Here is a 23,569-nt window from a genome sequence, read left to right as displayed (position 1 = left end):
AGTTCGTTTCAAGGCGTCAATAGCGGTCACTTCGCATAATATTTGTAAACATTGTTATAATTATTGAATGAAATTTTGAATATAATTAATATAATATATTGCAAACATTAGTCCAGATAAACAATGTATTTTTTTTTTATTACCAGATATTATAATAATAGGATGAAATTGCGTACTTCAGTTCGGATTTGTTGACTGGTATTTCTGGTGTTACGTGATCGCAGTGATCAGCTGATAATGTTTTTTGAGATGGTGGAAAACAATCTCATTAAAATCAGACCTCACTTCTCGCTACCGCTAAACAAAGATCTGAGGACATCCCATTAGGGGTCACGTCAGAACGACCTTTCATCCGACCAATCAGAGCATCCCTTACCAGATTATGAAAGTGACAGTCTGAATGTGATTTCTAATCATGCGACCTCGAAAACTTTAACTCCGAACAATAGTTACAGGTTCAACGACTGAATCCATACAATCTAGACCATCTATTAGCCATTCCAGAATGTTCTTTTGTTTAGGTTTCAAATTTGTAATCGAGAATTTGTCAAAATATGTTTCGAAGCATAGTCGCCAATTTGAAATTAGTGCCATAAAGCACAAGAAAGCTGCCTTCTGATTGGTCATTCCATTGGTCGGTCAAAGTTCGCACAAGGTCAGTCTGACATGACCCGTAATGGGATGTCCTCAGATCTTTGTTTAGTGGTAGTGAGAACTAAGATCTGATTTTAATGAGATTGGGCGGAAAACATCGTGTCATTAGAAAAATAACTTAAATTTATTACATTAAAAATGTTTGTAAATTTTGGGAGCCAAGCATTACAGCGCGCTATAAACAAGTTAGCGCTATATTGAAGGGCGCAATAACGAGGGAACAGTGTACATAACAACTTGTAATGTGTGGGAAAAGTCGTACTAAAATACACAATTTGAAGGGGGCGTAGCCAAAATACAAATGTCCAATTGGGATTTTAAATTTTCCGGACCCCTGGTCAAAATACAAGTGTCCACTGGGCTGTCACCATGGTCATAGATATAAATAAGTACATAACAATTTCTTTACATATATTACCTACATTGTTTCACAAAAATGAATTTGAAAACAACTCCAAGCAAAACTGTTAAATAGTTTGATAACTGAAGACCTATCAAATTGTGTAAAATCCTAGATATTTCTTATATTTGTATACTTATAATGCATTACTACTTAATGCATCTACTGCTTGTTCTTTACAGAAAGAAAGGGCTGTGTTAGGTCTTGCTGAAGAAGAAGGTGTTTCAACTAGCTGCGAGGACAACCATACACAGCTCCCATGTGACCACGGAAGTGATGATATCACAGATCAGCACATTACTGCTAAAAAACGGAAATCTGAAGGCAGCTTTGCCCCGTCTAGAATGAGAGGACTTGCAGCTGTTGTGTTGTGAGGAAGTCCCAGGTAAAGAGGAGTCACAAGAACGGCAGACGTGGCGCATGTGTCCAAGCTGGGCATGTGTGAGGGCGCCTGTAGAGATGCTTGTAAAGGCTCTTGTAGGGACACCGGTCAAGTGCCTGTGACATGACAGGGGATGCGGCTGGAAAAGCACTTGAAGAGACGCTGTAGAAGCTGGGGGAGCCGAGACCGTTGCCGAAGCTGATGGTTCCGGGAACTGAGGCAGGGACTGCTGAAGTAACTGTAGAGAGTCCATGTATGGTGTTAGCTGAGGCGGCGTCTGTTGGGAGACAGGAAGCTCTAAGCCCAGGGCACTTGTAGTGTAGACTGTATAGGCACCGTGGAGTAATGGAACGTCTTCTGCTGTAGAGGTGCAGAGTGATCCACAGGTGCCATGCTGGGCATCATCACAGAGGCCACAGTTGAGTAAACGGACGCGGTTGTGGTCAGCATCAGTGTCAAGGTGACAGGGTTTCGCCGAAACCGGAGAGTCAAAATTGACTGGCAATGATAGGCAAGCTGGCTCAGAAACGTCTTGACATTTTTTGCTTGTGTTTACGGGCCTGCTGGGTCTTTCTTTAACAAGACACTTGAAGCTACATGTATTTGCCGAAAGCTGTGGGGGAAAGCAGGAGACAGTCTTTACATTTTGTAGACTGAGAGCACAAACACTTACAATTAAGGCACATGGGATGAGGATCCCACGCCAATTTATTACGTCAGCACTCGTTATAAGATGGCATGTTATCTGCAATGAAGCAGAGTGTAATCACATTGTGTCCCTGCCCGATTATGTATGCTGTAATCTTCATGTGTTTATGTGAACACATGAAACAACACCACTTTAATAAACAATATAATAGCAAGAATACATCAATAATGAAGTGCCAGGCAACACAAAAGAATACAGAATGCCAGCCATGAGAACGTGTGGCCACATACAATACCATATTTTCTTGAGTATAGTGTGCACGCAAGTATAATGCGCACCCCCCTTAAGCGGATTCAGTATTTTGGAAAAAAAATAATTCCGTATATTATGCGCAGGAAAAAATTACACCCTACCGCTTCAGCAAATTCCTGTCAACGAAACTTGGTCATTACAAGTTTGAAACTTGAGACATAAAAATCACCAGACATGTTGATTTACCATTTAAATTGTATATTTTGTTCTGCTAGGCATTGTTTTCCATGCAAGGATTAAGATTACCACGTGTATTTTCTCGCAAACTAAGCTGGAAACAGCAATCAGCTGTAGGCCTACACACATTTTCTTGGAATCTACCCGTGATTCAGTTAAAACTTACCCAATGATATAACTTTAAAGGATTTTGATGTGATTTATCAGGCATAATATATTCCAATATCATATAATTTTAGTTGCAGTTTCTACTAAATATATTTAAAACAAGTATTTGTCACAAAGTGACGAAATAACCCTCGCCTGTATATACACCATAGAACCAAATATGAAGACAATCCAGCGATTAGTTCTTGAGATATCGAGGCAACACCGTTTTCCAACTCCAAAAGCAGATTTGCCTGCTGTGACCTTGAAAATGGGGTCAAGGTCACCAAAACCGACTGGTGTCTGCGGGGTCTGTATATACACCACAGTTCCAAATATGAAAACAATCCAGTGTTCAGTTCTTGAGATATCGCGGCAACACCGTTTTCCAACTCCAAAAGCAGATTTGCCTGCTGTGACCTTGAAATGAGGTCAAGGTCACCAAAACTGACTGATGTCTGCGGAGTCTGTATATACACCATAGTTCCAATAGTTCTTGAGATATCGCGGCAACAAACAGGTGGGATGTACGTACGGACGTACAGACGTACGTACGGACGGTCGTGAATACTATATCCCGCAAATACTATATCCACGCGGCGGGGGACAATAATAATAACCATAAGCGTGGCAGTTTGGTGCAGTTGATCGCTATTGCCGGCGATTTATTTTTTCACATGGAACAACTGACAAGCCACCGTCATGGATCCTGCGCACGTGATCTACATGTTGACATAGAATAGTCAAACTACAACAAATATGACTTTTGACAAGTCAAAGTATGGCATTTTTGATATATTTATCCATTTTCTGTCAACTAAAGTTTGTTCCAAGGCGCCAATAGTGGTAATCTGACTGTGGTTGATGTTAATAACAGTGAGTTGTGCGATTAAAACAATATTTTAAATAACAGTAAGATCAATGAAATCAGTTCCAAACATAAGTCCAGACATACAATTAACACTTTTTATAACCAGACAGTGTAATTACAAGATTACATTGTGTACTCCAGTACAGATTAGTTGACATGTTATTTCCGGTGTTACGTGCTCACGGTTATGTCTTGGGGGGGAAAAACTCATGGTGTGTATAACATTGTATAATGTGCACCTCCTTCTACACAGTGATTTTGTTTCGTGGAAAAAGTGCACACCATACTCACGAAAATACAGTATTCAAAATGGCTACCAAATGGCTCGAAACAACAAGACACCCGAGATTACTGTGGTGAAAAATGTTCCAGCACATGTCAAATAATCATGCTATGGCTTAAATCACATGAAATATATGAAAATACAAACCAGAGGCACAAACTTGTCACAAGATATATCACTAAAGATATCAAACACACAAGCATTCAGTGTGTGAGAGAGTTCAAAACACAGGTCTTGCTTCTGAGAGTGAAGGCAGTAATGTGCTGATCCATGATGTCATCACTATTGTGGTCACATGGGAGCTGTGTGATAGGGTTACCCTCTAAGCGAGTTGAAACAACTTCTTTCTGTCAGAAACAAGCAGTAGATGCATTAAGGATTAATGCAGGATAAGTTAAAAAATTCAATAATTTGATTTGTTTCTTGTTTATCACAATATCTATTCTATACAGATTATGAATAGTAGAATCTTCCTGTCTGAACAGTGCTTGGCGGTAGACCACAACATCCTCCCTCAACTTCAGGCACTGCATTCACATCTTTCCATTGACATGGTATACTAACAAGATGGTGATGAGAGTTGTTGGCACTGATGTTGAGACGGCAATAGCATAAGGCCTCATGAATGTCTACGTAAGAGTGTGGCAAAATCACACAAGAAGTGGAACCAGTTTGTCCATGCGCCACTAAGCAAGAAACTTCCCCTACCACTGCAGTACCAGACGACATTAACAATGTTTACAACAACAATAACAAAAATCTGCATTAAATGATCTGCTGTTAAATTTCTGCATGCGGATGGTAAACATCACCAACCAACAATGCAATTGCACAAAACTGTGCTCCGCTTACTGGACAGTGTCAATACGTGACTATGTAGGTCACTGAGCTACACTTACTGGACAGTGTCAATACGTGACTAGGTAGGTCACTGAGCTACACTTACTGGACAGTGTCAATACGTGACTATGTAGGTCACTGAGCTACACTTACTGGACAGTGTCAATACGTGACTATGTAGGTCACTGAGCTATACTTACTGGACAGTGTCAATACGTGACTATGTAGGTCACTGTGCTCCACTTACTGGACAATGCCACAGGTGACTTTGTAGGTCACTGTGCTCCACTTACTGGACAGTGACAATACGTGACTATGTAGGTCACTGAGCTACACTTACTGGACAGTGTCAATACGTGACTTTGTAGGTCACTGAGCTACACTTACTGGACAGTGTCAATACGTGACTTTGTAGGTCACTGAGCTACACTTACTGGACAGTGTCAATATGTGACTTTGTAGGTCACTGAGCTACACTTACTGGACAGTGTCAATACATGACTTTGTAGGTCACTGAGCTACACTTACTGGACAGTGTCAATACGTGACTTTGTAGGTCACTGAGCTACACTTACTGGAGAGTGTCAATATGTGACTTTGTAGGTCACTGAGCTACACTTACTGGACAGTGTCAATACGTGACTTTGTAGGTCACTGAGCTACACTTACTGGACAGTGACAATACGTGACTATGTAGGTCACTGAGCTACACTTACTGGACAGTGACAATACATGACTTTGTAGGTCACTGTGCTACACTTACTGGACAGTGTCAATACGTGACTTTGTAGGTCAATGAGCTACACTTACTGGACAGTGTCAATACGTGACTTTGTAGGTCACTGTGCTCCACTTACTGGACAGTGACAATACATGACAATGTAGGTCACTGAGCTACACTTACTGGACAGTGACAATACGTGACTATGTAGGTCACTGAGCTACACTTACTGGACAGTGACAATACATGACTTTGTAGGTCACTGTGCTACACTTATTGGACAGTGTCAATACGTGACTTTGTAGGTCACTGAGCTACACTTACTGGACAGTGTCAATACGCGACTTTGTAGGTCACTGTGCTCCACTTACTGGACAGTGTCAATATGTGACTTTGTAGGTCACTGAGCTACACTTACTGGACAGTGTCAATATGTGACTATGTAGGTCACTGTGCTCCACTTACTTGACAGTGTCAATACTTGACTATGTAGGTCACTGAGCTACACTTAGTGGACAGTGTCAATACGTGACTATGTAGGTCACTGTGCTACACTTACTGGACAGTGTCAATATGTGACTTTGTAGGTCACTGAGCTACACTTACTGGACAGTGTCAATACGTGACTATGTAGGTCACTGTGCTCCACTTACTGGACAGTGTCAATACGTGACTAGGTAGGTCACTGAGCTACACTTACTGGACAGTGTCAATACGTGACTTTGTAGGTCACTGTGCTCCACTTACTGGACAGTGACAATACATGACTATGTAAGTCACTGTGCTCCACTTACTGGACAGTGACAATACGTGACTATGTAGGTCACTGAGCTACACTTACTGGACTTACTTACTGTGATTATTTGCTTGCCTTTGACAGGTACATGGATTCACATGGCAAAAATTACATATAGAAAATGTTGAAGTGCCAGATAATTGTTATTTATATTGAACAACAAAAGTTCCTGTGACATTGAATAAGATTTAATGCAAAGTTATGTTTTTTACCAAATCTGAAACAATTTCGGTAAAAAGACTCCTGTAAGTGTTCAAATGGTTTAATTTGCCATACTGACTTCAGAAAATGCGTGATTTCATAAAAACATGAACATGCCAAAATGTCAATTTACAAATCAATTAAGTCCTGTGGGATGGATGTCCATATCTGTTGGAGCATGTTTTGAAGTTCCTGGAGTGTCTGTGGAACACGTGGTTGACGTCGAAGGCGCCGATCCATCTCATCTCACATGTGCTCGATTGGTGAGAGATCAGGGGAGCAAGCTGGCCATAGGATGACATTCACATTGTTTTGTTGAAGAGAATCCTGAACAAGTCGAGCAATATGAGGCCGGGCGTTATCATGTTGAAAGGTAATGCCTGGGCCATGATGACGCAAAAACGGTAGAACAACTAGGCTGATGATCTCATTGCGGTAGCGGGGTCCATTTAGATTTCCCTCTACCACTATCAAACGGGTCCTCTGTCTTGCTGTAATCCCACCCCGTACCGTAACGCTGCCGCCTCCAAACTGATCTTCCATGACATAATGATTGACGTAACGTACAATCAGAGTTGCCCACTCACTGTGATCCACTCTAATCAATACCCCATTCTTCTCCATTCGTGTAATCTCTTCCTTCACCCTGTCCTGTAAACCATAAGGTACAGGCCTTGCTTTCATGGACCTGGGAGAAACTCCTTCTTTGACAGACAGGTGAGCTTTAATACCTTTAATTGTACCAATTTCTTCTGAGAAAACATCACAGTACTTCACAAGTAACTCTTCCAACTTTTCCTGACTTGAATCTTTGCTACACCTGTGTAAGTTCTCAAAGGCACTGTGGACTCAACCAAGTGACATCCATTCAAGCGATCCTTGTACACTTATTCAGTAATGATGGAATTTCACGAACCAGTATCCAGCTCCATTGTTAGGTCAGTACCATTATTGTTGACTGTGACCCACATAACCCCAGAACTTCCATGGCAAACATCTGATTCAAACACTCTGATAGATCATCATCAATGAAATCATTATCATTGTCAGTTGTGTCAATGGCATTAACGCGAGAATTTGGTTTCTTACCGCCATTGTTTACATTTACATTTCCAGTTGATACTGGGTGATAACACTTGCTTGATAACGGTGTTAGAACCTACACCGAAACGTCGCTCTTAATTGTAATAAAGAAGTTGTTCATCCATAAATTCTTATCCTTACTTAGTACTCCAACTTCTAAATGCCTATCAAAGAAGTCACAGGTACATAGTCATGAGGTCACTCCCAATGCTGGGGCATGTGACGTATGACGTAGTAGCGCGTGCACATTGGCACTCACAATATGTAAACAAACCTAACACAACATTGGCGACAATCCCTGTACATCTCAGGCAACGACGTACGGTTTATGAAGATATTCGTCGAAGGCCAGGGATGCTTCTTGCAGTCACTGTTGCTGGCTGGAATCGATTTTGTAGGTGTGTTGGTCGAATCCAGTTGTCTTGTCGATTATTGGTTACGCATGGCCTGCCACTCCGAGGATGGTCTCTGACTGCATTCGTCTGTTGCCAATGTTGCCATAAAACACCAAATGGTGTTTCTGTGGACATTTAATTGTCTTGCAACATCATGTTGACTCGATCCTGCTTTAAGCACACCAATGGCTCTCAGACACTCATTTTCGGACAGGTGTGGCATTTCGTAAAGTTGAATAATTGCGTTCTTGTTTTTCTGAGTGGTTGTTGTCAGCATATGGAATCCCATTAATGCACATGTTTTTATACCCATTCTTGGATAGTGAAATGCATGGGGCTTGCATAAAAGTCAACTTTTGCATGGAATGCATGCTTTTCTGTAGCAGTTGTGTTTTTGTGACTTGATTCCATACATGTACTACAATATTGAAAACCAAACTTTACTTGTTTGAAAAATACACTAAAATATTGGTGTCAAAGGAACTTTTGTTATTGAGTATATTATGATTGAGTGGGGGGAGCTAACTGTGGTCAGTTTACTAAAATTATTCCCATATTGGGAAATTTGTATCCAGACGATTCCATGAAAAACACAAGCATCCGGAAAAACGGGATTTCACTGTATAAAAGTGCATCTTTATGAAAGCATGTTCTCCAAAATGAGGTAAACAAATGGCTAGAGGTGACAAACAAATGTATCTGAAGACCTTGCCATCTTTCCTTCTTCATAAACAATTCATCCATGTCTCCTCATAGTTAACAGCAGCAGAAGTTAAGTGATAAAGTATCTAAACAATTGCTTTGATATGTAAATGATGCTAAACATGCTCTTCAGTGTCATGACCTTTAAAGCTAGATTTCATGTTTAGCTAAGTACAAAACTGCAATCAGCTAACACACCGACAGCCATCACTGATAAACTGAAACTTCAATGCAGAGGTCATGGCACACTGCTTTAGCCGCCCTATCAATTGACAGACTGGTTGTATGGTGGATAGGAACTTTGTTTTCATTGAAGAAGGTTAAAGGGCAAGTCAACTCGACATAACAACTCTGCAGATTGTAATATTGCTTTATTAGTAACAATATTGATGATATCTTCAGTTATTGACTCAGGAGTTTAATCACAGACAGGGAGTCATCATGTCAAATAGGACCATGGGCAGCAGATATGGGCAGTATATGGTATCCAAACAGGATGTTGGTCATAAAAATATAGTTACAGACATTAATTGTTATTTCAGTTATTCACAATGTCAAAATAAAAGGTTTTTTCACACACTCAACAATGTGTGCAATGTTTATGTTTTTGTAGGGTCAACAAAAATAGCCACACCTTTACACCATTTGATAGGTGTTGTGGCTGAACTCTTCCTGACAGTCAACACAAGCATGTTTAAGACAAAATGAATAATATTGCTTTCAATTTACTTCCAATGTCTGTCCACAGTAAATGCACGCAGTTCAAGTCTTATTCCGCTTGTGTTGAACAAGCACAGAGGCACTATATCCCTCTGACAAATTTCATGCATTTCAGGGTTTAAATAGAACTAAAACTAAACAACTAACAAAATATTAAGAATTTTAAGAATTTAAGACCAAATTTGACATGTCAAACAATTGCCTAAAAATAAAGAAATGCATGTAACTGGGAATATGTGTCAAATATACCATACATCGCTGTGTATAAGGCAAGTTTTTCGCACCTAGAATGAGGGGGTTAAGAAGGGGGGTTATCTTATACACGGAGTCGAAGAGCTCATGTTTTTTTCCAGTTGCTTCACTTTCAGCTTCCAGTGGTGATGTCAACCGGCATTCGATAGCCAGCCCAGCATTTGACAATGAAATTTCGCATTTCATACTAAATAACTGTTCCAATAACTATTTCCAAACATAAACATGATTTGCAGCTGTTTTCCTTGAATAAAGTTGAATATTTTCTACAAATAAAGTTGAAATGACCCCCACCTCGATCCAGATTGTCAAGCCAGCTGACACGGTAAAACAATCAACATCCTTGAGTAGAGAGCCGGAAGTACTGGTAAGCATTTGCATAATGCACATATGATAACCAGTGAAGCTGAACTCAATTCCAGTGTTTTTACAGTTTTACAGTTGGTGACAACTGTTGCTGACAGTGTGTGTAAGTGAGTGTTGAATAAACACACTGGATGTGAAGCAAACATAAGCCTAGTTAGTTACAACATAGTTAATTGGCAATTAAAATACTCACCATTGTCTCTTATGTTATTACATCATAAATGAATTTTATTTTACTGGCACCAATTTGGTGTCGCACCGTGTAATCACCAAATGGCGATAGGTGCTGGAGTTACGCACACGACCACGAATCATCATAGAAAAAATAACGCAAGATAAACATATTTTTATTGAAAATATAAGGTTTGTGTGCGCACTTGTGATGTGCTTCATGCCAGGTCACTTTATACACGGAGTATGGGATTTTGGATCAATTTTGAAGGCGTGCACAGGGGGTCATCTTATACATGGGGGTCGCTTTATACACAGTGATATACAGGACCAAAAATGGAACCAAGTCATCTATATCCCCCGCCCTTTTTAACACGTTATGGTCCCAAACCAGGTAACTGACCCAACATTTCTCTTAGCCCATGTCAAAATAGCTGCAATGGAAATTCTAAAATAAACATTTCTTAAACTCCTAATATCAAATGGCACTAGTTCAGTATGCGCTTTATATATAGACATGCAATGTTTGGCAAGGAAATATTTAACAGTTTATTTGTTATACTACTTAAGTAAACCAATCCTATATTAAAACTTAAATGGAACTTGTTGTCATGGAAACATAAACAATAAAAATTTCTAAAAGTGCCATATATCAAAAGGCACCAGTTCAGTATGTGCCTGGTAGAGATGCAAAGTTTTGTAAGAAAGTATTTAACGGTTTTTGAGTTACACTCTGGAAACGAACACCACTCCTGTAGAACCTAAGTCCAACTTATTGCCATGGAAACGTGAAAAAATTTTTTTTCTAAAAATCCTAAATAGCAAGAGGCACCAGTCCAGTATGTGTCTGGTAAACATGCACAGTTTTTGTTGGAAAGTATTGAATGGGATTTGAGTTATGCTCCGGAAACAAACTCTTTATAAAACTCTTAAATAGCAAAAGGCACCAGTTCAGTATGCGCCTGGTAGACATGCAAAGTTCTGTAAGAAATTATTTAACGTTTTTTGAGTTACGCTCCGAAAACGAACAGCGCCCTTATAGAGCCTAAGTCCAACTTGTTGCCATGGAAACACACGCACACGCACACGCACACGCACACGCACACACACACACGCACACGCACACGCACACGCACACGCACACACGCACACACACACACACACACACACACACAGACTATGTGTATCTTGAAAACAATTGCATGTAATATTAACTACCAAATGACTTTATTGCACATATCTAAACCTTGGGCTAATTACTGCTGTAACTCAATCACTCCTTGTAACTAAATCACCCCGGGTCAGCACTGTGCCTGGGGCACAAAATCTCTTGCTGGGGGGCCACAAGCATCATCCCTCCTTTGTTCCATTGTCAATAGTCAATCACTCTCTCTTAAAGTACACACATGTTTCGCAGTATCTAATCACTATCGCTTTGTTGGTTTTCTTTGTTCACAATCGCATTCGTTTTGCCGCTTTACACTTAAAATACCATCCATTTCAGCACTTGTTATATCAGATTTATTTTCTCCACTCTCGAACTTCACCCCAGGGAAATTAACCAATTGTTGACTACCACCTTCATCAACTCGACTTTCCATGATGCCTCCCAAGAGAAGATCAGCCATCAACCACAAACTCATGAGTAGTAGGAAAGGACAGCCAGGTGTTAAACCCAGGGAGTACATATAGTACAGGAAGCAACAGCTGATGGTGAGTTTTTTAATTATGGGAATATCGAGGGTTGCACATCCACCATGTCCACGCTTCCTCCAAACAATGCAAATAACATGCAATCTGCACAGCTTACTAACTCGGGTAGCCAAGTAAAGCAACAACTAGAAAAGATACTTCAATTGCTGGAACATTCAGCCGCCTGGCCCGGTCAGTGCAAACCAACAGGTAAAGTTTCTTTTCACGTTTATCCGCCATTTCGCCCAACATAGGGAGAACCTCTAAAGCTCATAATGATGCCAGTGACACGGCTTGGTCAGCCAATCAGAAATAATAGAAGGGGATTCCGTATCCTTTCGTTTGGATGGAATAGACAAACATGTCGAACAACAACTGGTGAGAGAAAATCTCTGGCATGGGGAGTCCGTCGATGTAGGCACCCTACTGCCAAACACTGAGGAAAGCCACATGGATGGTATGATAACCAAGGCATATCATTCCTCAGGTAAGATAGTTTTAAACCCATAATGCAGCAACCAAAGTGCTTGTCCCTGGCAAGCTGGACTTCAGCTTTCCACATTTGCATGGATATATAAATGTTAGCAGGGACTCCGAGGTACGCACAACGCAGGGGTTACTATCCTACATGGAAACCATTACGGCAGCGGCGGCACTCAAGATTCGAAGGTGATGCCTGGTCAACCTACGACCAACAATTATGACACAGAATGTCAAGGGACCCCTCATGCCGCTGGGACAACATTGAAAGCGAACTGTGGGTGAAGTACATGGTCACAAAGCTGGTACGGCAGACGGGGCACAGTGACACATGGAGACATCGCCAGTAAGGTGTCCTGGGATTTTAATGAATTTGGTTGTGGCATGGACAACTGTAAGTACGCTCACAAATGTGGTAAGTATGGCAGAAATTTCCAAGGCTCTAGGACCTGCTTTCAAGGGAATGGGCCAAATCTTAACTATCCCTGACAGCAAACCAGTCACCAGGAAAGTTAAATTCAATGGCCCATTCCCCTTGGATCTCAATGAAATGGCACCCTGGTTATACCAATATGCTGAGGTCAATTATAGAGACGCAAGTAGCTTGTGGGTAGGTTTTAGTTTTGGCTTCAAGCTTGAGTTCCAGTGTAGCCACACAAGCTGTCTTGCACGAAACTTGCGATCAGCCATGCACCAAGACTCGACAAGCTACCTCAAACAAAAGCTAAAAAAGGAAGCTGACCTTGGCAGGATGATGGGTCCCTTCTCAAGGACATCCCCAGGAGAACCTCCAAGTTTCCCCAAAAGGTCTGGTGACAAAGAAGCAGCCAGGCCATGTTCAACATTCGGGTAAGCATGCTGATGATTTCCGTCTTATTCACCATTTATTCTAACGCAGGGGCAAGTCTATAAATGACTTTATAAACATGCTCTGTGGTGTATGCCAGATTTGATGAAGCTATTCATATAGGTTCAAGGAAAGGGAGCATTACGAGCAAAATTTGACATTAAGTCCGCCAGTCCGCCCATTCAATTTCGAGCTACTAGGCATAAGATTTGAATGCGAGATCTATTTTGATAAATGCTTACCATATTTTCTTGAGCATAGTTGCGCACTTTTTTTACACAGCTGTGTAGAATGGGATGCCCATTATACATGAAATAATGAGTTTTGATGGTTTTTTCCCCATAGAAAGATATTACCGTGAGCACGTAACACTGGAAATACCATGTCAACAAATCCATACAGTCTGGCTATAAAAAGTGTTCTTTGTATATCTGAACTTATTTATGTAACTTATTTCATTAATTTTATTCAAAATTCCTTTTAATATTGTTTTAATCAATTTCGGCAAAATCTTGTGTGAAGCAGTCGGAAGATCGCACAACTCACCATTATTAACAGCAACCACGGTCAGAGTACTGTTATTGATGCCTTGAAACGAACATTAGTTGACAGAGAATGGATACATATATCATAAATGCCATACTGTGACTCGTTAAAAGTCATATTTGTTATAGTTTGAAGATTTGACGTAGTTCTCGCAATCACGCGATCACGTGCGCGGGAGCCTTGACGGTGACTGGTCAAACTGGTTCCAATTGAAAGATAATATCCGGCAATAGCGATCAGCTGCTTCGCTTAGGGGTATTATTATTTAAAATATGTTTAGTGAAAGCTGCATCTAAATTAACAAATATTGGGATATATTATTCCTGATAAAAAAAATAGTTTCACATACAATTATTTCTGATCCTTGCATTAAAATCCTGTAATGTAATGTAAATTCCTGTAGTGGAATGGAAGGTGCCATTTTGAAACTAGTGTTGTAAAGCTTTTGAAAGCTGCTTTTAAAATAAATTACAATTGGATATGCACTACAGACTGAAAATTGTTAATCGCTAATCGTGCTAATACACATGAACCTACAGACAGCAATACAACTGTTGGACTCAGCAGTTCAATATTCAGAACGAAATAGTTTTACGGCATTCAAAAGAACAGCTGAATACTCTCCTAGTCTGCAACATAAGTGAACAATACAGGTATGGATCAGGTATTGACAACATGGTTATACAGTCATAGCTGATCACAATCAGACCTACAGGTAGGTCAATATTCAGTTCTAAAGGGTCTATCGCCACTTCCTAAGCATATTATAGTGTCATTTTGTTGTCTTGGTAAATGGTCACATATCACAAGTATTTATTCTCATATCTACAAATGACTATCTCCAACAAACCAAAATGTCTGTGTTGTCAGTTTAGGCTTTAAAGACTAGAAGTTCCTTTTTATCAATATTAATGCAACCCGCCTTCACACACTTACAGGATTTGGTGTGATACAAGGGCTGGTCAAAATGTTCAAAGCCTGACTAACTTTCAACTTTGGGCCATAACGTAGTGTCAATGTAGTACACTGTTGAGTAGTTCATTGCAAGTCTGTTGAGGCTGTTTGTATACTAGTGACAGCCAGTTGAACGTGATAGGGGTCCAAATGGACACAGAAATGAGGGAAAGAGCAGTCATCAGCATTTTGACTTCAGAGAAAAGTATTCCCAAAGAAATTCATGATGCATGACTGCATGTCACACGTGTATGGGGATAAGTGTCCTTGCTATTCCACTGCTAAACATTGTGCATGATATAACCCTAGGACTGTACATCCCTCAACTTCCATCAAGATCAAGAAGATAGACAAATTTATACTGCTAGATCTATACACATATTACCATTGCTGAACTTGAGGGAGACACAGTTCTAAGTCATGGATCCATTGAAACTTTTTTCATGAACATTTAGATGAATAAGATATCTGCTCATTTGGTGCCCAATTTTCTTAATTCTGATCTTAAGAAAAAGAACCGAAGGTTAGAGCCAATTGAAGAGGATTTTGTCTAATTCAAAAAGAGATTAGTAACGGGTGATGAAACATGGGTCTACCACAATGATCCCAAGTCAAAATGTCAGTCCATGGAAAGGCACCATTCCACTTCTCCAGCACCAAAGAAATTCAAATCCTCCAGATCAGTGAAGGAATTGTATTCTGGGATGCAAAAGGTGTGATCCCTGTTGATTACTTAGAAAGTCAAAAGACAATTACCGGTGCCTACTATGCTGATTTGCTTCATTGCCTGAGTGATTCTATCAAAGAAAAGTGGTGAGGAATGCTGACTTCTAGAGTTCTACTACTTCATGACAAAGCCTCTTCTCACACCTCTCAACTTGCAAAGGCTGCTGTTTGAAGAACCTCCATACTTGCCAGACCTGGCACCAAGTGACCCACCTGTTTCCTGAAAGAACACCTTCGTGGAAAGCGCTATGACGACAACGATGACCTCAGGGCTGCCTTGAATGGGTTTTTCAGGGTGGCTTCAGAAAAGTTCTTCCTGCCTGGAATTTCTCTATCGATAAGAAAAGTTGATGAAAAACATGGAGATTATGCTGAAAATAAAAATAAAAAACAATTTCACAATTGTTGGTTTGTCTTTTAAGATTTGAACCTTTTGACGAGCCCGTTGTATAGATCCAATTCAAGGAGTACAGTGATGACCGACAGGTATTCTCGGAATCACTGCAGTTGTAAGTGACTGAGCTACATCACCTAAACTGTAAGTGACTGAGCTACATCACCTAAACTGTAAGTGACTGAGCTACATCACTGCAACTGTAAGTGACTGAGATACATCACCTAAACTGTAAGTGACTGAGATACATCACCTAAACTGTAAGTGACTGAGATACATCACCTAAACTGTAAGTGACTGAGTTACATCACCTAAACTGTAAGTGACTGAGCTACATCACTGTAACTGTAAGTGACTGAGATACATCACTGTAACTGTAAGTGACTGAGCTACATCACCTAAACTGTAAGTGACTGAGCTACATCACCTAAACTGTAAGTGACTGAGCTACATCACTGCAGTTGTAAGTGACTGAGCTACATCACCTAAACTGTAAGTGACTGAGCTACATCACCTAAACTGTAAGTGACTGAGCTACATCACCTAAACTGTAAGTGACTGAGCTACATCACTGCAACTGTAAGTGACTGAGATACATCACCTAAACTGTAAGTGACTGAGATACATCACCTAAACTGTAAGTGACTGAGATACATCACCTAAACTGTAAGTGACTGAGTTACATCACCTAAACTGTAAGTGACTGAGCTACATCACCCAAACTGTAAGTGACTGAGATACATCACTGTAACTGTAAGTGACTGAGCTACATCACCTAAACTGTAAGTGACTGAGCTACATCACCTAAACTGTAAGTGACTGAGCTACATCACTGTAACTGTAAGTGACTGAGATACATCACCTAAACTGTAAGTGACTGAGCTACATCACCTAAACTGTAAGTGACTGAGATACATCACTGCAACTGTAAGTGACTGAGATACATCACTGCAACTGTAAGTGACTGAGCTACATCACCTAAACTGTAAGTGACTGAGATACATCACCTAAACTGTAAGTGACTGAGCTACATCACCTAAACTGTAAGTGACTGAGTTACATCACCTAAACTGTAAGTGACTGAGATACATCACCTAAACTGTAAGTGACTGAGATACATCACCTAAACTGTAAGTGACTGAGCTACATCACTGTAACTGTAAGTGACTGAGCTACATCACTGTAACTGTAAGTGACTGAGATACATCACTGCAACTGTAAGTGACTGAGATACATCACCTAAACTGTAAGTGACTGAGATACATCACCTAAACTGTAAGTGACTGAGCTACATCACCTAAACTGTAAGTGACTGAGATACATCACCTAAACTGTAAGTGACTGATATACATCACTGCAACTGTAAGTGACTGAGATACATCACCTAAACTGTAAGTGACTGATATACATCACTGCAACTGTAAGTGACTGAGCTACATCACCTAAACTGTAAGTGACTGAGATACATCACCTAAACTGTAAGTGACTGAGCTACATCACCTAAACTGTAAGTGACTGAGCTACATCACTGTAACTGTAAGTGACTGAGATACATCACTGTAACTGTAAGTGACTGAGATACATCACTGTAACTGTAAGTGACTGAGATACATCACTGTAACTGTAAGTGACTGAGATACATCACTGCAACTGTAAGTGACTGATATACATCACTGCAACTGTAAGTGACCGAGATACATCACTGCAACTGTAAGTGACTGAGATACATCTCCTAAACTGTAAGTGACCGAGATACATCACTGCAACTGTAAGTGACTGAGATACATCACTGCAACTGTAAGTGACTGGGATACATCAATGTAACTGTAAGTGACTGAGCTACATTACTGCAACTGTAAGTGACTGAGCTACATCACCCAAACTGTAAGTGACTGAGATACATCACCCAAACTGTAAGTGACTGAGATACATCACCTAAACTGTAAGTGACTGAGATATATCACTGTAACTGTAAGTGACTGAGATACATCACCTAAACTGTAAGTGACTGAGATATATCACTGTAACTGTAAGTGACTGAGATACATAACTGTAACTGTAAGTGACTGAGATACATAACTGCAACTGTAAGTGACTGAGCTACATCACCCAAACTGTAAGTGACTGAGATACATCACCCAAACTGTAAGTGACTGAGATACATCACCTAAACTGTAAGTGACTGAGATATATCACTGTAACTGTAAGTGACTGAGATACATCACCTAAACTGTAAGTGACTGAGATACATCACTGTAACTGTAAGTGACTGAGATACATCACTGTAACTGTAAGTGACTGAGATACATCACTGCAACTGTAAGTGACTGATATACATCACTGTAACTGTAAGTGACTGAGATACATAACTGCAACTGTAAGTGACTGAGATACATCACCTAAACTGTAAGTGACTGAGCTACATCACTGTAACTGTAAGTGACTGAGATACATCACTGTAACTGTAAGTGACTGAGATACATCACTCCAACTGTAAGTGACTGAGATACATCACTGTAACTGTAAGTGACTGAGATACATCACCTAAACTGTAAGTGACTGAGCTACATCACTGTAACTGTAAGTGACTGAGATACATCACTGTAACTGTAAGTGACTGAGATACATCACTGCAACTGTAAGTGACTGATATACATCACCTAAACTGTAAGTGACTGAGATACATCACCTAAACTGTAAGTGACTGAGATATATCACTGTAACTGTAAGTGACTGAGATACATCACCTAAACTGTAAGTGACTGAGATACATCACCTAAACTGTAAGTGACTGAGATACATCACTGTAACTGTAAGTGACTGAGATACATCACCTAAACTGTAAGTGACTGAGCTACATCACTGTAACTGTAAGTGACTGAGATACATCACTGTAACTGTAAGTGACTGAGATACATCACTGCAACTGTAAGTGACTGAGATACATCACCTAAACTGTAAGTGACTGAGATATATCACTGTAACTGTAAGTGACTGAGATACATCACCTAAACTGTAAGTGACTGAGATACATCACTGCAACTGTAAGTGACTGAGATATATCACTGTAACTGTAAGTGACTGAGCTACATCACTGGAACTGTAAGTGACTGAGATACATAACAGCAACTGTAAGTGACTGAGATACATCACCTAAACTGTAACTAGATTGCAAAATACATTTTTCTGGCCAGTTCACAGCCCTAATTAACCAGAAACACAAACTAGGATGTTCCATGTTTATCAAGTTTATAGACACAATAACATCTCGTTACCCCAATCATATAGACAATGCATGCAAAAGACCCATCAAACATGCTAATTACAACTAATTTATGGAGCAATATTTAGATCTTGACCTTTCTCATCATAACGATTATCATGATTACAACTTCTTACACTGCAACAATTGCCTTAGTGACATACACAGTACATGTACAGTCAAAAAGGTGACAACCCGTTCTCCCCTGAATCACGAATACCATCTAAGTTTTCATTGCTCAATCCCGAATCTTGAATATTACTAAACACAGATCTCAAAAGTTTTGAAAAAAAGGTGCAATTAAAAGTTAAATTACTGAAAAAATATTAAAAATTTAAAAGTATGACAGAAACCTTTTTTTAAAATGTTGAATCTGGGTACCAAATATGATGTTATTTGCATTCAGCGTACCGCACTACTGAGTCCCATATACCTCTAAACAGACCCCTGAATCCCACATACCAAAAGGGGGTTAGCAGCCTCAGTAAGGTGCACAAGCAACATGCAATCACAGAAATTCAGGAAATCATTTTCCCTTGTTCACAAAGGGAGAATTCAGATACTACTATCAAAGCAGGTGCACTAGTGACACATCTGACAAAATGCACCTAGCTTAGTTCTTGCCATATGAGAAAAAAACAAGTTTGCTGAAGACCTATGGACATGTGGTGTAAGAATGTATGTTTGTGCTCTGAACAATTTTCATTGTTAACATGACAGTATTGATAGAGTTAATCAAAGTGAGTGAGTTTTTTATTGGTGAGGTTTTACGCCACTTTTAGCAATAATCCAGCAATATCAAAGCGGGGGACACCAGAAATGGCTTCACACATTGTACCTTCGGCGTGGCGATAGAACACTTTAAACACTAGGCTACCCGACCACCCCTAATATTAAAGTGACAAACATCATCATGATCATGGCGATATATAATATGAGCACATTTGTAATTGCTGTTAGCACAATTCCAAACACAATTGCAGGGCTAATGCATCAATATGAAGTTTCAGTTTCGTAGTCCCTACAGTTTACAGAAATTGCTGACAGTGACAAGCCACCACTGAATAACATTTTGGAAATTTCATACACTGACTGCATGTCAATTACACACTGATACATGCAAAAATGCTGTCAAATGGCAAAGTAATACAGCTTTCAAAATCAAAATATGTTCAGAATTCTGTGACCTTCTTTTAAGTATGCTATAGCATACACTTTTTGACGTGGTTTTGTGGATACTTACAATACAATACTTCAAAATAAAGACCAATACCTCCATAGATGAAGCAACAGTTTCATTATGACAACCTTGTTTAATAATAACCAGAGCAGGAATTAAGTAGGCAATTTACAAGGTTAAATGGTTTCAGTTTCATGACACTGCTGTTGCTCACCATGTATTCACCTGAATATCTGCAACAGTGCATGCAGTGTGTAATATTGCATAACATATTAACACTGTTGTGATTACTAACAATTAAGTTTCTGTTACAGACTTTTAACTCTAGTTCTTTGTGCCTTCTGAGTAATATGTTTGAAGAGAGCAGTTTAGATGCTTATAAATCATGTTCTCAGCAACAAACAAATCTACAAAAAATATTATTCATTCACTGTTTACAAGACAACATCATAAAGTTCATAATTTATTCCACATTGGTAACCAGAACTCGGCAGAAGCAAGAATGAAAATAAGTAACAGAAGTTTCTACACGTCAGAAAGGCATGTACTACCAGCTGGCTGGTGTCAATATGTATGATATGGCTACCACAGTTAAAATCAGATACAAATTCAAGTTTTTGCCACCATTGCAGGAATCAGTCCATAATACCGAGAGGTTTCATAGATATATAAAATGGGAGTAAATCATGATAAACAATGGTATGTTGATTGTTTCGGTCAAAGCCACAGCAGGTAAAAAAATAGCATTTCTGATTAAATGCAATGTTTTTATACTTACCTGACACTACACAGTGCTTTAGCTTCCCTACCTCACACAAACAGACAGTACTGGAACGGAGAGACAGTTGAAACACAATAGTCCTAGTATATGACTATAGACCATGCCCCGAAACCCATGAGTTATTCACCTTGGACCCCACTCTCTCATGTTGTTCACTGTATGACAGCAGGCACAGCGTACACAGTGGTGCCAGAACAGAAAGAGGGAAGGAGGTGGACGCAGTCCGTGTGGGCATAAAGGTGTAGCATCAGGTAAGTTTAAAAACATTGCATTTATTTAGAAATGCTTATCTTTTACCTTACCCAAAGCTACACAGTGCTTTATTCGACTGACATGGAAGCAGTGCTCGAAATAGGCATCAGCCCATAGGCATAAGGCTGTCAGATTTGTTCTCGGGCAGATAGTTTTAAATTTCTGCATGCCGTTATGGCCTGCAGTTTATGTTAGGCTGTAAAAATCAAAGTCCAGCTTCAAAGTACAAAGTAGCCACATCAAAATAATATATAGTTTCATGAACATACCTGTCATATCATTCATTTATTAAATCTCTGACTTTTCACAAAGTCAGAAAATAGGTACCGTATTCGACGTAATAAGCGCCCCGGCCTAATAGCGCCCACGGTGATATTTGCTAATATATTGGCTACTGAACAATCCCAATAAGCACCCCTTCTGATTGATATTTTGAACACAAGACTTCGTGAATAATAGGTTTGTTATATGCACCCTTAATTATGGGCAATAAAATTCTAGAAAAATATATCTGTCGTATATAAACATTTCAGGCTGTCAGCATAAACCATGAAATTTACAATCTTTTCACTGTTGTTTTTCAACAAAATAATATAGATCATAAGAGCCCTCTATTTCTAATTTTGAGAGAGCCCTGGGCGCTTATTATGTCGAATATGGTATTTCATTTCAATTTATCATTTTTTATCATTAGACTTAAATAATGAACTGTTTCTCATAATGTTATTGAAAAAATAATAATCTGGGACACACGCTTTTACAACGGGCCCATATCAAACAAGTCAAAAGCAACATAAAGACGTTTCAAGCAAATCATAAATGAATTAAAGCAATATACAAAATCAACAAAAATTTCTGGAAATTGTCAATCTTACCTGTAAGTTACTATTTCCATCTTTTCGTGCAATCGTGTAATGTTAGTCAAATCTCATCTCAACATTTGTCGCCTCAATTTTTAGACCCGGACACGTTGTTTAATGCCAAAATATATGCATAAGAAATCTTTGTCACAGGTCGTAAGCTAGCACGATATGTGCACGAACTTCCATATTTTGGAAGCGGAAAGCCACTATTATCGGGAAAAATGTGATGACAGATTGTACAGCATTTTCAGATTACTTAAACAATGAAAATAAAAAAAGAAATAAGAAGGTGGATTGCTCTATATTAAATCTTTAAATTGCTGAAAATCTCCATAATGTTAGCTTCCTTGGTGCTTTATCTGGACGTTATGAATGTGTTAGCCTAATATTTTATTAAAAATGAATTAAGTGAGAAATGCACTTTTTAAATAATGTGATTAACAAACATTTCATATTTATAAACAGTATGATTAGACCTTTCAAATGGTGTATGAAATGTAGCATGTGTAGTAGCAAAGATGTATTACAAGCTGATAATTCCTTGATGATAAATGAAGGCTTCATCTGTCACAACAGAGTCTCTGGGAACGTGGTGTGATAGCAGTAAATGCTTCTGGTTGACTGCTTTTGTGTTTTAATTTATATTGCAAGAGTATGTCATCCTGCTTCAGCTAAAATGTTTGGGCCTACAGTTTTTCCACAGGGCCTACAGTTTTTCCACTGGGCCTACAGTTTTTTAAATGTGCTGGGCCTTAAGGCTCTCAGTTAACACTGCTGAGTTTCAGAAACTGCATGGAAGGTAGGTTTATCGTGATCATCATCTCAAGGCAAGAGAGTTAACTGACTTTTAAAGTCCAGTTTCCACCCTTGCAAAACTAGGCTGGTATTATGGAGCTATATTTTGGCTGGACTAACGAGTCTATGCATATAGTCGAATTAGAATCGTGCATTGAAATCCGGTTCATAAACTGTCATTCAGATTTCGGTCAATTGCAGGATTTGCAACGCATGTGCACCTCAGATATTTCAAAAGATATTTTCCAAACATTTTCATGTTTTTAATCAAGATGCTCGCTTGATTTGATGCACTTTGCGATGTAAGATCAATTTTACCACAATATAGATCTTGATTATCGATCAGATCGTCTTGACTGGATGCCGCCATTTTGTTTGAAGAAAATGCAAGACATGCGAAATTACATCATCTATGATTATGATTGCGTAATTAATGAAAAAAGGTAAATTTCATTTACCTTCAAATTCTTGAATTATCTCAGAAAATGTCTCGTCGTCCCAATCACTCAATATTTCATCGAAATCTCCGGTGTGGAAGTCATGGTAAATTTCCATCTGTTCCTCCGTCTTGATGATTTCAAAAATAGCTCAATTAATTAATGTATACATACACGGTGATGAGACCCCAAAAATTCAGTGATGTCATGCTCATTCGACAACACTTTTTAACCAATC

At 39.3% G+C, this 23,569-nt stretch overlaps 1 protein-coding gene across 5 annotated transcripts in view; it reads right to left on the bottom strand.

Moving 5' to 3' along the window:
• LOC139474818 (unconventional myosin-VI-like) overlaps positions 1–23,569 on the bottom strand; it is a 126,172-nt gene that overhangs the window by 96,526 nt on the left and 6,077 nt on the right. Inside the window, exon 1 of one of the 5 annotated variants that reach the window (XM_071257945.1) lies at positions 4,023–4,109. The exons of the other annotated variants lie outside the window; for them this stretch is intronic. The gene's annotated coding sequence lies outside the window, so the exon portion shown is untranslated. Of the gene's footprint in view, positions 1–4,022; positions 4,110–23,569 lie in introns of those variants that run through there. 5 annotated transcript variants of the gene reach the window in all.

The sequence above is a fragment of the Haliotis cracherodii genome, unplaced genomic scaffold (assembly GCF_022045235.1).
Source record: "Haliotis cracherodii isolate W230 unplaced genomic scaffold, xgHalCrac1.p SCAF_3, whole genome shotgun sequence".
Lineage (NCBI taxonomy): Eukaryota > Metazoa > Mollusca > Gastropoda > Lepetellida > Haliotidae > Haliotis > Haliotis cracherodii.
This window is presented reverse-complemented; position numbering and strand designations above follow the sequence as displayed.